The sequence below is a fragment of the Dermochelys coriacea genome, chromosome 5, assembly GCF_009764565.3.
Source record: "Dermochelys coriacea isolate rDerCor1 chromosome 5, rDerCor1.pri.v4, whole genome shotgun sequence".
Lineage (NCBI taxonomy): Eukaryota > Metazoa > Chordata > Testudines > Dermochelyidae > Dermochelys > Dermochelys coriacea.
The window spans coordinates 119,737,192-119,750,284 of NC_050072.1; the positions used below are offsets into that span (position 1 = coordinate 119,737,192).

At 40.0% G+C, this 13,093-nt stretch overlaps 1 long non-coding RNA gene across 1 annotated transcript in view; it reads right to left on the reverse strand.

The window, feature by feature from the left end:
• The window catches only part of LOC122460313, a 195,745-nt gene that overhangs the window by 159,833 nt on the left and 22,819 nt on the right, over positions 1-13,093 (reverse strand). The gene's annotated exons all lie outside the window — the stretch shown is intronic.

The window sequence follows — 13,093 nt, forward strand, 5'->3', positions numbered from 1 at the left end:
TAGAGCAGACTTGCATCTCTGCCTATCTCCCCTATTTTGTCCCTCTTGTGGCCCTGATCTCCCCATCACCCTTTCCTGCTTCACAGCCACTTATGCAAACAATTGTTTCCTCTGCCTCCCTCCCCACAGCTTGCTGACTGGGCATCAGTGGAGGTGCTAGGAAAGGAAAGGAAAGGAAAGGAAAGGAAAGGAAAGGAAATCCCACTGCCTTTTGGCCCTCACTGGCCATAGGAATAACTGCAGGAAAAATTATGCTCAATCCCTGCAGCCCTGCTGGATGCCTGAGATTACATCTGGGCTGTGGGAACACATGACAGGGCTGCCAGATGCAACTGCCATAGCCAATGCATAAACCATTAGTGACTCTGCAATAAAAACAAAGTCATAACATCTCCTCTGTATTTACATAGCAAATTTGCACCACAATTACATACAGGAATGTTGATTCTTCTGAGTGATTATATGCCACTCCAGAGAAATTTAACACCTTCTATCTAGGTTTTTCTATCATGCTCATCAGCTTAGTATCCGGTTGCCATAGAGTGGCCATTTGTGCTGGAATGCTTCTAGTATTTCTGTTCTCGTTCTAACAGAGTTTTTCTTTCTTCCCTGTGCTGTGTATGGATGCATGTATTTATGGGTATGCATTTGTGTGTGTATTTAGGCATACAGTACACTGTGCTCCCTGCAGGATCTCACAAGTGCGTGAATCCAGCCAAACAGGACACATCCTATCTGCCATATTGAATGTAATTGTTTGAAGACTAAGGACAGGAAAATCTTTGCTTCACAACTAGAACTGGCTGAAAAAATTGAATTGTTGACACTTTTCAATGAAACCAGGAACATTTTCTTCACAAAAATATGCTCCTTTTTACAGCCAGTTCTAAGCATGACTAAATAGTGCCAAGCTGTACCACTGGCTCAGAAGAACCCTGTGATCTGGAATTCTAGGATAGAAGTTCCATGTTATCATCCTTAGCAATTAAAATCAGATGAATTTTTTGGCAATTTACTTAGCCCTACAAAAGAAAACCATTTTTTAAGCCATTTCTTCCCCTTGGCCTCCAATTTTGTTTGTACTTTCGCCTCACTCGTTAGAACAGATAAATGATCAATTATCAATGCTATAAACAATACATTAAAATGTTAGTTTTCGCAACAATCTTGAACACAAAAACAGTTTCCCAGTATAAAATCCTCTGAGAATATAGATGAATGAAGCAGTATTAGTATTACGTATTAATATTAGAGATAAAGCAGACAATCCTTTGTTCAGAAGACCCTCATAAATTCAAATGAACATTATCTATTGTAATAATATCATTAAGCCCAGAGCATACAGAGAACTTAACAAATCAATTGTAATATTAGTTATATTAATTATGCATATTATCATTGATATGTGTTTCCAATGGTTGATTCAAGTTTGCCTGGGTTGAAATGGATGTTTCCTTTCCAAATGTTGTAACAGATCATAATTTAATTGGTTTCTGTTCTCTGGTTCTGTTTTAGTTCATTGTGACCAGTATGTTGAAATTTAAACCACTTCATATAAATGGGACAATTTTACCTTTAAAAGTATATAAAAAGTAGCATTTATATATGTATATTGAAAGTATCATGAATGGCACAGTATTGTAAGATGAAATCAATAAACCAAATTACTGTAGCTATTTATATACACAAAACTTTCTTCAGAACCAGAGGAATTAGAAACAATTTTTGGTTTAGGGTGTTTTGTTTTGTTTGTTTCAAGAAAAAAAATAGATTCTGTATGATAATTTATTACCTACCCTTGGGGGTCATGATCCAAAGGTTAATAACCATTTCTCTAAGGGTGAAAATCCACCCCTGCGCAGAGGACCAGCAAAACGTCAATGTGCCACTGCAATTTCACTTTAGCCCTCAAATTCTTTCTCAAATGGGCGGTAGCATGGCCTAGGTAGCGTGATAAGCTGGGAGGGAGATAGCCTGGGCTCTGTCCTTGCCACTGAAAGCTGTGTGACCATAGGCCTGTGCCACACTATCCCCATCTATAAATTAGGGATAACTATACTTTCCTTTGTAAAGCTCTTTGAGGACTATGAACAAAAAGCACTAAATGCCATGTATTATTTTATTATTTATTTGCTTTGCTTTACATCTAATACAATTATATGATCAATATCTCAAGTCAATCAATCAATCATCCAGAAGCCCTGCAAGATCTTATCTCTGGGGCACAGATGTGGATATGGGGAACTAGTCCATTGGGCCTATAGACAGTGACCTACCCTGGGATTGTGAAGCTTTCGACTTTATTGCCAAAATTCCCTTTCATCATTTGATGAGTGGAAGCCATAAGGTTCTGAACAAGAATTGATCCTTTCCAAATTTTGGAGGGGTTTGTTTGGATCAAGTATGACAGTTTAGCCCTTAATAGAGAAAAGGGTCAAGCAACAAATTTTGGAAACACAACTATAATCAAATGTACTTGGACCTGGGATTTTGAGCTGAGTCTAGTTAATGATACAGTAAAACCTCAGAGTTACAAACACCATAGTTATGAACTGACCAGTCAATCACATACCTGATTTGGTACCAGATTTATGAATCAGGCAGCAGCAAAGACAAAAAAAAAGTACAATACAGTACTACTGTATTAAATGTAAACTACTAAAAAAAATATAAAGGGAAAGTTTAAAACAAAGATTTAACAAGGTAAGGAAACTGTTTCTGTGCGTGTTTCATTTAAATTAAATGGTTAAAAGCAGCATTTTTCTTCTGGATAGTAAACTTTCAAAACTGTATTAAGTCAACGTTCAGCTATAAACATCTGAAAGAACAACTATAATGTTTTGTTGAGTTATGAACATTTCAGAGTTACGAACAACCTCCATTCCTGAGGTGTTCCTAATGAGGAGGATCTACCATAATAGGGCTCATCAGTTGTTTTGCTTAAATCACAGTGACCAAATCCATTTCACTATGAAGAATCCAGAGGCCTTGCAGTGGGCAAACATCACCCTTTCCCTTCATACTGGCACAGCCACCAGCAGCTGCAGAAGGGAAGACAAAAGGCACATTAAATGGAGCAAGACAGACGTTGTGAGAATCCACTCTCACTGCACCAAATTTGCCTTCCCTCTCTTTTGTATTTAAGCTACTTTAATTGAATCCGATTTAATCAGAATGAAGCAGAGAATAAAGCTGAAACTGGGCCAAAAGAAACTGATGAGGGCCAACAAGGACAAGTGCAGAGCCCTGCACTTAGGATGGAAGAATCCCATGCACTGCTGCAGGTTGGGGACCGACTGGCTAAACAGCAGTTCTGCAGAAAAGGACCTGGGGATTACTGTGGACTAGAAGCTGGATTTGAGTCAACAATGTGCCCTTGTTGCCAAGAAGGCTAACAGCATGTTGGGCTGGATTAGTAGGAGCGTTGCCAGCAGATTGAGGGAAGTGATTAGTCCCCTCTGTTCAGCACTGGTGAGGCCACATCGGAGTATTGCTCCCAGTTTTGGGCTCCCCACTGTAGAAAGGATGTGGACAAATTGGAGAGAGTCCAGCAGAGGGCAAGGAAAATGATTAGGGGGCTGGGGCACATGATTTATGAGGAGAGGCTGAGGGAACTGGTCTTATTTAGTCTGCAGAAGAGAAGAGTGAAGGGGGATTTGATAGCAGCCTTCAATTACCTGAATGGGGGTTCCAAAGAGGATGGAGCTCAGCTGTTCTCAGTGGTAGCAGATGACCAAACAAGTAGCAATAGTCTCAAGTTGTAGTATGGGAGGTCTAGGTTGGATATTAGGAAACTATGTCACTAGGAGGGTGGTGAAGCACTGGAATGGGTTACTAGGGAGGTGGTAAAATCTCCATCCTCAGAGGTTTTTAAGGCCCGGCTTGACAAAGCTCTAGCTGGGATGATTTAGTTTGGTTTGGTCCTGCTTTGAGCAGGGGGTTGGACTAAATGACATCCTGAGGTCTCTTCCAACCCTAATCTTCTATGATTCTATGAATGGCTATACACCAGATAGTTCTCTGGAAATAATGGAAAGCAATGAAAAAGGATGTGGATAATCACCCTTCCCAAAATTGCAATTCTCACATAGTTTCACTGTTTACATTGCTACTGCTTAAAGCAAAAATGCTGTTTCAGCTAGCCCTGGCTTATTCATATACAGGGATGGATTCTGAGCTTAGTTACACTTGTGTAAGTGCAGAATAACTCTACTGACTTCAGTGGATTTATTCCAATTTTACAACACTGTGAGTAAGATGAGAATCTTCCCCACAGTTTTAAGAGGTAGGAAGTCCTGCTGGGATTTGTCATTTCCTACAGCACTTAGTTATCTCTAGCTGGAAATGAGATCTTAGTTTCTAAATGGGAAAAAGTCAATAATTTGTTATATTAAGAGGAACATTAGGAGGAAGAGCAGCCTTCATACAATGAAAGGTTTTTAATTAATTGAACAATTTCAGTGTCATTAAACACCTCTCTTGCAGCAAGCAACACTTATTTTCTGTCTTAAGTGGCCACTAATATGCTCTTTTGGGACAAAGCTTAGTATTTCAAGACATTCTAAAGCATTTTCTATTCTGCATACACCATCATATTGTAAATGAAGGTGTAGTCCTACCATTTTGCCTGTACTTTCTGAGCATTTTATTGGCAGCATACAATATACCACTGTAGCTTATAGTTTTTCCAAATGTCTTAATGTGGACTTTTATTTTTCCTGCCTCTTTCGGCATTCCCTCTCCTTCTGTTTAGCCAATGATGCTCTCATTTTGCCGTTCTGAGCCTGGTCCAGGGTCCATTGAAAACAATGGAAATCCTTCCACAGACTTTATCAGGGCTTGGATTAGGCCCCATTTCCCTATTCTCTTATCCTTTTGCATTTGCTTATTTTTGCTTCCAACTTAATTTTTCTTTTACTCTCATATTATGGCAAATTGAAAAGAAAAATTCTCCTTTAATTCAAGTGCCTGATAATGATCTGGGAAAAAGAAAAGGGACCATTTCCACCACTGAATGCACTCTTCAGTGTCTCAGTGAGTGATAGTGAGACACCCTTCTCCCGAATTCTCAGAATCCTGGGGTGGGTGGTTGCAGAAGTCTTAGCCATTGAAACAGTTATTTTCAAAGTAACCAAAGGGGATTAGTCAGCCAAAGTTCAATGGAAGTTGGATACCAAACTCCATTTAGCTACTTGGAAAAAACCCAGTCTAGAAATGGTTAAGCAATATTTTAAAATTAATTAGGGACAGAAAAGGCTTACAAACGAGGGGCAGGAAGGGGGGACAGGGGAAATATTGGGACTGATATTTTAAATAGCAATAGATGCTTGGATTATGGATGCTTGGAGCTGCAACTGAATTAAGTTTATGCTAAAATTCATAACCTGGGCTCGAGAACGAATTAGGGTTAACGTTCAGGATGATCTCGGTAGTTCTGAAATCCCGCAAGCTATTCTAGTGAAATTTCAGTCCCCAAATGTGCTGTTCTTTGTGAAATTTTTCCATCACTTCAGACTTAAATCTGACGAGGATGCTGTTTTCAACTGAGATTTCAAAACCATCTCAATCTCAACTTGAAAACAGAACTCTTATAGTTTGGAATTTAGCCAGGGTCATAACCAGTGGGACAGGTTCTGATTTTGTGATAGGAAGCCAAAACCTGCTAAAACTGAAGACTTCTGGAGATTTTAGACTGGATGCTATAAAGCAGGGTTGGGCAAGCTTTTTGGCCCGAGAGCCACATACGGATATGGAAATTGTATGGCAAGCCATGAATGCTCAAAAAATTGGTGGTTGGATTGTAGGAGGGCGGGAAGGTTCCAGCTGGGGGTGTGGGCTCTGGGGTGGGGTTGGGGGTTCAGGAGGGTGCTCTGGCCTGGGACTGAGGGGTTCAGAGTACAGGAGGGGGATCAGAGCTGGGGAAGGGGGGGGTCACAGAGTGGGTCAGGGGGTCAAGCTCTGAGTGGCGCTTACCTCAAGCAGCTCCCAGAAACAGTGGCATGTCCCCCCTCTGGCTCTTACTTGGAGGTGCGGCCAGGTGGCTCTGTGCGCTGCCCTGTCTGCAGGTACCACCCTGCAGCTCCCATTGGGCTGTGGTTCCCGGCCAATGGGAGCTGTGGGGGCGGCACTTGGGGCAGGGGCAGCGTGCAGAGCCCCCTGGCTGCCTCTATGCATAGGAGCTCTAGGGGGGACATGCCGCTGCTTCTGGGAGCTGCGCGGAGTTGGGCAAGACCCCGACCCTGCTCCCCAGCTGGAGCGCCAGAGCAGGACAAGCCTTGGAGCCCACTTCCCAGCAGGAGCTCTACTCCAGGTCTGGATTAAAATGTCTGGAGGACTGGATGTGTTCCCCGGGCTGTAGTTTGCCCACCCCTGCTTTAGAGAATGCTTAGAGGAATTCAGAAGGAATAGTTCTTGTTTCCTTAAAATGTCACTTAATCTTTTAATTTTGGACAATGATATGAATGGAATTAGAAATAATAGGGTAATAGATGACTAGGCAAACCAAGAATAAATGCAGAGTAAAAGAATACACTGGGAAAACTTTAAAGAAAAAAATATTTTTGTAAAAAATATTTGCCCACGTAATGTTAAAAATAAAAGCGAGAAAACAGAAAAAAGTCTGCATATGGAATTGCTGTAAGTATAATGTTTAGCAAGCACAAGGATGCAGATTTGTGAAGAGAGAAGGCACAGTATTGTTACAGTGTTCAGGAGAACTTAGTGTTCAGGCTTCTGGGAACATATAGCTCACACGGGACATGCTAATTCACCGATATTTGAATGCAATTAGCAGTAGAATATATTCAGTGTATTGTGTTACAATTTTGAATTTTTGCTGTCTGCTGGGCAATATTAAAAGTGAAATCAAATTGGATGGAGGGTCCATTTCTTTCTCATCAATTAATCTTATACAAGGGCACAGGCTGCATTTGGACTTTAGTGTGGGAAAGTCAACCTTCCAATTATAACCTTTTAAATGTTAAGGTTTTGACTAAATTGGTTTCCAAGGGTCCTTTAAGACCCCGTAGTGTTTTATCACATTGCCCACTAACTGGATTAAAATTAAGTGAATATCATTCTGCCTGGAAAGCTATTGTGCTAAATTAAGCTGTGTTTCAATATGCAATAGTGTCATCCACTGGCAGAATAGAGAGATGGGCTGCTGCACAAGCATTATCAGGAGTTCTGAAGCAGAAAAGGGCATGGAAATATTAGTTTTCATGTCAGAGAATGACTTGACTCATGATTAACCGGGGACAATAGAGGCACTGCAAAATCTGTTCTAACAGTGCCAAAGGCAGCAAAGTCAACCAAAGCTGAACCATTTTTCAAGAACACTCAAGATTGTACAGAACAATTTCATAGTTCAGCAGTTTATCAGTTTCAAATATATGCAACATTTGATCATAGATTTCAACCATCTAACATACAGATATAAAGTCCTTCCCAGAGCAATGATTTGGGCCCTTTGCTGTGCTACTCTGTGTTGAAATCACTCCCATAAGAAATAAATCAAGTTTCGTACTCAAGTTTTATCACTGCTCTTAACACATACTTTTATCTTTTAAGATTTTATTAGATAGAGCCCCTTGGTGCATCTGTGCCCTTTGGCTTTATTCGTTCCCCAGATTACATGGCAAAAATAGTTTCGTTTCTGAAAGAACTCAAGCAATTTAAAAGAGATCAGAACTATGCCAACATAACTTGTATAGATGTGAACTGATCCAAATGAGTTTAATTCAACTGGTGTAGTGTCAGCGATAATCTTTGTTAAGCTTAAACATTTATGAGGCAGTGTTTATTGTTTTTAATTAGAGGTGAATGAATAATTTGTAATGCATAATTTATTCAGTCAATTTCACCTCTTTTTCTTTCTGTGATTATCTGTGAATGTATCAGTTCTTCAAAACCATTCACCAAATAATTTCAGCGAAAAACTCTAGCATCTCATTTGTGGAGTGTTTGTTGAAAATAATAGATGTTCTGGGTTTGATTGAACATGTTCTTAAACTATAAAACAAAACAAAAAATCAGGCTTCCTGTAAGAATACTTGCAATCATGAATTTAAAAGCATGTTTCCACAGATATTTTGTTTTGGTTAATATTCCTGCCAGTGTGCAGTACAAGATTCTAAGCAAGCAAATGCAAAAGTGTCATGAACTTGCTTCAGGTGGATTAGTTTAAAAATTGGATGATTTTTTTCATCTTTCACACCGTTCTGTTTTTCATTTCAATGTAACGGTATTAGGACGGTATTTTTAAAAGCACACAGCATTAGCCAAACTCTCATGACTAGTTCACCCCACTCCCCAATTGCATAGTTGAGCCTGACCCAACATACCAGGTAGCACAGCTACAGCGATACGGTAGAGCAGCGGTTTTCAAACTGTGGATTGCAACCCAGTTTTAAAGGGGTTGCCAGGGCTGGCTTAGACTTGCTGGGGCCAAGGGCTGAAGCAGAAGCCAAAGCCTGAGGGCTTCAGTTGTGGGCAGGGGGCACAGGTTACAGGCCCCCTGCTTGGGCTTTGGTTTTGCCCCTCCTCCCCCACCCGCCATCTCCCCTGGCCTGGGATAGCAGGGTTGGAGTGGCTCAGGCTTCAGTCCCCTCTCCTGGGGTCATAGAGTAATTTTTGTTGTCAGAAGGGAGTCCTGGTGCAATGAAGTTTGAGAACCCCTGCTTAGAGGACGTGTAGTTCACATAGCACATGGCTGGGGTAGGAGGCAACCTCACCAGAACATTAGGTGAGCCAGAAAGGAGATTATGGCTGAGTCACAACTAGCTTCCCTGTTTCCTCCCAGAGCAGTGCAAAAAATACACTTCTGCACATGGAAATCGGTGTTGTGCCATTAATTTCATTTTGTGATTCTCTAAGAATGCTATGTACAAATTCACCCATGTGCCAAGCGTCAGCAAAAGGCTTATGTAGAACTTACATGGTGCTTAAGCCCCATACAGGCCCTCAGCACAAGTTACCTTCAGAGATTTATGCCTTTATGGAAAAAGAAAAGGAGTACTTGTGGCACCTTAGAGACTAACAAATTTATTAGAGCATAAGCTTTCGTGAGCTACAGCTCACTTCATCGGATGCAAATGCAAATGCATCCGATGAAGTGAGCTGTAGCTCACGAAAGCTTATGCTCTAATAAATTTGTTAGTCTCTAAGGTGCCACAAGTACTCCTTTTCTTTTAGCGAATACAGACTAACACGGCTGCTACTCTGAAACATGCCTTTATGGAGGTGATTAGCGTATTTACTGTCAACATTCCCTTTTCTAGTGGTTCGCTCTGTGTGCTAATTAGAGTGAGTTATATTGTGAAAATAACACTACCTACTGAACAAAATTAATGTATCAATAAAAGTAATTTCAGTTTTTAATATAGTGTAAAGCTTTTCTATATAACTTTTTAAACTAACTGATACTAGGAATTTTCTGACCTCATCCAAATTACGACATTTTAAATCTTATTTGCAATTAAGAAATTAAGTCATTCTCTCTCTTTCTTAAGATTTTGTTTTGTTTTGTGGTAAAGTCCAAATTCTATAAGGTTAAAATCTCAAACTCCTAAAGTGGAACAATTCCACAGTTAATCCGTGCCCATCTTTTTTATTGCAAATGTAGCTGTAAAAGTTAAATAAATCTGCTGGCTAGTTTTCCTTAGACTGGCATATAGAAGTTACTGTTGCTTAGAAATAAGTGTGACCCTAATAACCCCACAGTGCCAACTGGCAGAGGGTTCACTGCTCTATAACAGCAACTCCTAACAGGCCTGACATATTCACTACATCTAGTGCACTGTTTTCATAATATTTATCCATAAAGAATGTCATGTGAGGTCTTCAATAAAACAGAAGGTCACACTGTTCATTAATATCACTGTGAAACGTACGTACAAATACCATGTAAGAAGCTGTGAGTGTGAGTATGACACAGAAAATATGTTCCTGCAAGTCTGAATGTAGGCAGGGCTCACAGATAGGTTTCTGCCAGACAGAGGAGCTACAGATATAACTATATTATGTATAGCTATATTAATATGCATAGATAGATAGATAGATAGACAGACACAAACACACACAAACACACACACACCTGTCTGACTCAGTTCACGTGTAAATGAAGCATATTAAGCCAACACAATGGAAGCCCTATTTGCATAGGATGTCCACATGAGGATGTGAAGTCTACATGGAGTCAGCACACCATGGAATAAACCATGGCAGGTCATCCTGATTCTAGGAACAAGCAATGACTTGGGGGAATATAAGAGGAAGGCAAAAGACACCCCTTTATCCTGCAACTGAGAAAATCGTCAAGCAGTAAATTACATTCATGAAAACTAACCTTGGTTGAAAATGCTGCAAGAAAGCTTTGAGTCTTTGGGTTAAAATAGACTGCTTTTAGACAGATGGTTAGCCTGTTATGCCAAGTCGCTAGAAAGCATGTATTGATTTTATATTATATGTAACCTTTCTGTTTCGATTATCCTTATTCACTGTCTCTTAAATCTTAACCTTTGAAATAAACTTATGATTGTTTTCACTATAAATATATCAGTGCAATGGCGTTATATAGGAACTGATCCTCACTTGAATAAAGCAATCTGGTGTGTACACAATCCCCTTGGGGATAGCAAACCTGGTATTTCTGTGAGTAGCCAGTGGTAGGAGCTGGATATTACAGTGGAACACTTCAAAGAAGCTTGGAGACTGGAGTGCACCTACTGTTAAGCTACAAAGCAAAGTGAGGGTTAGCATTGCCCTGAGAATATTGTTTGAGTGGCTAACAGTCTACCATCATTGGGGAGCTGACACCCAGTTAAACACCAACAAGTCTCCCTCTGTCATTGGAGGCCTGGGGGTAACAAGGTGACTCACAGTCCTGGGTACCCTGAGAAAGCATCACAATAAGCATGAAAGCTGCTGCTTTCAATTTTTCGAACTCAGGAGAGCATCACATGACATGAGCAAGAAGGAAAGGACCCTTGGCTGCTCAAAACCTTTATTTGAATACCCATTTTGTTGGCAAATTTCTCCTCCAACACTGGTCCAAAACCCATTGAAGTCAACTGGAATCTAGTGGGCTTTGGATCAGGCATTAAATTATTAGCTTGTTTATTTTCTTAAACATGTGACATTCATACGATGAGCTAATTTTGGAAAATCATAGGGCAATGAATTCAGTGGGAATCTTTCCATTGACTTCAGATGGACTTTTAATCCACATATGCCCTAATAACACTTGAGAGTTGAAATTCGGTCCTATTGGCGTCAATTGAAAAATTCCCATTGCCTTCCATAGGGCTAGGATTTCACCCACGGTGGTGACCTTGTTCACCGAGGTTCTGGAGGAGTTTGAGGGTGGTTCTAAATTAATGGCCCTGTTATTCTGGCAATAGCATGTTAGTACTACTCGGTACTTATCATTTGTATTGTGGTAGTATCTAGGAGCTCCAATCAGGGGCCCATTGTGTTAGGCACTGTACATGTGCATAGGGCCTGATCTAATGTCCACTGAAGTCAGTGAAAGGATTCCAATGAACTTCAGTAATCTCTGGATCACACACAGCAAAAACAAACCCCAGTCTGTAACTTTAAAAGGGACTAACATTCATGCCCCATGATTTTTTCCTTTCCTTAATTCTTAGGTATGTAATTGCCATAAAAAGCAGAATACCCCTGTGTTTAAGAACCAATTAGAGACTTGTCAGTTTCTTTGTGTTCTCCTTCGAAAGCCTGGTTCCTAACTTTTTTAATTGTACCAATTAACATATCTAAACCTACATTGTTTAGATTGCTAAAGAAATGCCTCTTACTCTTCATCCAGTTTACCTGCTGTAAGCTTCATGAGCATATAGAATGCAACCTACTTGGGAGACATGTCATTGGTGATTTTAGGTTATTTTTTGAAGGAGTCTTTTGTTCATCGATGGCAAGGTTATGGGATTTACACACAACACTGCCTAGGGAGTGGTGTGAAGCTCTGGGGATTGTGCCCCATGGGCAAATTTTCATCATGCTTTTAAAAATGATCTTGAGTAGAGCTTGTTGAAATTTTCCAAATTTTGAAGATTTTTTTCAATCAAAAATTTGAATTTTGATTAAAAAAATAATTCCATTATGAACATTTGCATTAAAAACTTGGGGGGTTTTCAATCCACTATAAACTTGTACCTGGCCCCTGGATACATTTAAATCATGTTCTACACCAGTTCATTGCTGACATCTTTTGAGAAATGTGTAATATGGTGAGTGTAGACACGAAGAGAATGTTTATTATAGTTCATTTTGATCATGGACAAATTAATATTGTACCTACAGGACAAATTTCAGGATGTTCACTGACACTTCATACTCATGCAAGCAATAGTTTCCAAAGATACTTGGAGACCGGTTTTCCCTTCTTGTAAGTCTCTTATGCCAATATTTCTATGTAGTGAAATCACATATACATCTATCTTATGTACTCATATAGCCCTCCCACCCCCTTTCCATAGGATCTGAGCCGCTCACAATCTAACTGTGCTACACCCCTGCCATGTAGGGAAATACTATTTTACAGGGGGAAACTGAGGCAAGGAGAAACTAAGTGAATTGGTAAAGGTCATTCAGCAAGTCCATGATGGAGCAGGAATTTGAACTTAGTCCCTCTGAGTCTTAGGCTAGTGTCCTAACCACTGGACCATCTTTCTATACATAATAATACCATGGGCAAAGGCTTGGGTTGTGAGCCTGTAAACACAAGTACATATGTAATTTCACTCAGCAGGATGGCAGCCTTGGTTCCTTATAATGTTCATGTTTGGTTAATAATATGAAGTTCTTAAATTGCTGGTATGGCGTTTTCTTTATCATATTTTAATCTAAACCTTCAGGTAGATCCTCAGAGGGTGTAAATTATCATAGCTCCATTGAAATCAAAGAGGCTATGATCATTTACACTTGGTGGGGATCTGCCCAATTATTTCTTGGTGAGATCCCAACATAAGTTGCTACCATATTTATAGTAGAGCTGGTCAAAAATATAAAAGCGATATCACTAAATATATAGGTTTCAGAGTAGCAGCCGTCTTAGTCTGTATCCTCAAAAAAG